This window comes from Choloepus didactylus, chromosome 6, assembly GCF_015220235.1.
Source record: "Choloepus didactylus isolate mChoDid1 chromosome 6, mChoDid1.pri, whole genome shotgun sequence".
NCBI classification, from domain to species: domain Eukaryota; kingdom Metazoa; phylum Chordata; class Mammalia; order Pilosa; family Megalonychidae; genus Choloepus; species Choloepus didactylus.
Genome location: NC_051312.1, coordinates 43,806,803 through 43,809,131, shown reverse-complemented (window position 1 = coordinate 43,809,131; position 2,329 = coordinate 43,806,803). Strand labels below are relative to the sequence as shown.

At 34.3% G+C, this 2,329-nt stretch overlaps 1 pseudogene; it reads left to right on the top strand.

Annotated features, from left to right (window-relative positions):
- The first annotated feature begins 709 nt into the window (after positions 1–709).
- On the top strand, positions 710–1,911 carry LOC119535709 (annotated as a pseudogene).
- The last annotated feature ends 418 nt before the right edge of the window (positions 1,912–2,329 follow it).

Sequence of the window (2,329 nt, the reverse complement as noted above, 5' to 3'; positions counted from 1 at the left end):
AAGAAAGAATCAGTGAGCTAGAAGACAGGGCAATCAAAATCATATAGTCAGAAGAACAGATAGAGAAAAGAATAGAAAAAAAAAAAAAGAGCAGTCCCACAAGGATTTGAGTGACAGCATGAAGTGCACAAACATACATGTCATGGGTGTCCCAGAAGGAGAAGAGAAGGGAAATGGGGCAGAAAGAATTAGGAGGAAATAATGGCAGAAATTTCCCAACTCTTCTGAAAGACATAAATATACATGTCCAATGCACTCCAAACAGAATAAATCCTAATAGACCTTCCCTGAATCATATTAATCAGAATGTCAAATGCCTGAGATAAAGAGAGAATTTGGAAAGCAGCAGAACAAAAGTGATTCATCACATACAAGGAATTCTCAATAAGACAAAGTGCCAATTTCTCATCAGAAACCAAGGAGGCGAGAAGGTGGTGGTATGATATATTTAAGGTACTGAAATAGAAAAACTTCCCACCAAAAATTCTTTCTCCGGCAAAACTGTCCTTCAAAAGTGAGGCAGAGTTTTGAGGCAGAGGGTGGGGTCGCTGTTCAGCTCTAGGCATGCAACAGGAGTCTGGGGAGCTCTGTTTCAGCCCTTTGAGTTGCCTGGTCCCCCACTTCCCATGGATAAGAAAAAAGGAATCTAAAAAAGTTGGAGAAAATTAATGTAGTCCTTCCCTAAACCAGGAGCTCAATAAAGTAGGAAATGTACAATTTTGAGGACAAGTTAACAATTCCCATTTGTTGCAGTATTTTTGAAAATACTTGAGTACCACCATGCTCTCACACATTTTGTAGAAATTGTTTAGAAAACATTCTTCCAGCATCTGGTAACTTTTATAGATGGGGACCTTTATGAATTCCACTGCACTGCACAAATTGCATAAGTATTATTGAAATTGCTCCAACTGGTATCAAATCATTACCTGTTAATTTTGCATCAAGGGCTATCATTGAAAAGTACCACCAAGAAGACCATCCAGATACTGTCACTACACCTGAACATTATAGGCAACCATTAAATGTTTATTGTCTATTTTGATAAAAAAAAACATTAGTTTGTGGTCATTGCCTTACCCATAGGTCAACGTAATGGTCATCCTATAGATGACCTTCAAAGTGCCTATCTGAAAGAAAAGGACATGCCTCAAATATTGCTTGAATAGTTAAAGTGGCACACACTGGATAGATCTTAGTCATCTTAGTCATCTTATTGGAAAGCTGGAAGAACAAAAATCTCATTTGAGAAAGTGGTCCAAGGTGATAAGGAAGTTGTTCTCCTTTATTTTAAGGAACTTAGTGATACAATAGAACAGAAGAAAAAAATTTTCCTAACTGCCCTCTGTAATGTTGGAAATCTGATTAATCAAGAAAATGCCTCACAAGTTGAAAGAATGAAAGAAGTACAAGAGCAGGAGCTTGAATTAATGACATTGACCACATCTTTGCAAGAAGAGCCTCTGCTTAAATTTCTTTGAAAAGTTGAGGATGTTTGTCAGTATGTGCAGATCTTGAGTTCCAAAACATTAAAATTTATCCTTGTGTAAGCTAAATATTTAAAGAAGAATGGTGCAGAACAGAAATTGGACAAAATTCAATTTCATTCCTGAAATTGAAAATTTCCTCAACAAGGATTCCATGCTCCTGGCCTGATAAGGATGAAAAAGAAGTTGAATTTTTAAAAATTTTAAACATTGTTGTAGGTACACTAATGTCAGTGATATTGATGTTAATTCTCTTTTTTAACCAACATATAATAATTTTTCTAAATAAAATCACTTCAGTAAGTTTTTCTGAAGTGTGTCTGTTTACCAAAGTTTATCTAACAATTTGCATAATTTAAAGGATATACTATGTCACAGTTTATATTTGCCAAAGGAATTCATGTGGAAAATAGTTTCTCATTGAAAATTGAAATCTCAATTGTTTGAATAGGCTTATCTGTGTAACAGAGACCAACATCACCAAATGAGGAATAGGGGTAGCATGGATAAATAAAACAAGTAGCAAATTAAACTTTACTAGTTGCAACAAATATATAGACATATTTGTTATATCTTTCATGTTTCTACTGGATAAAAATGATGGGTCAAAGTTAGAAACAAGACATAGAATGTCTGAAACATGATTCAAATCAAGTCATTACTAGAAAAAATAGAATAAAGTCTAGTAATTACATGTATTTATTAACAATACAGTATCCCATTTTGATTGACCTGATAGAAGTTGACTTACCACACTGTGACATTTAAACATTTCTATGCCAATGGTGTCTTTTACCAAAATTATACACTGTGGTGGTTAACTTTGCAATTCTTTATATATA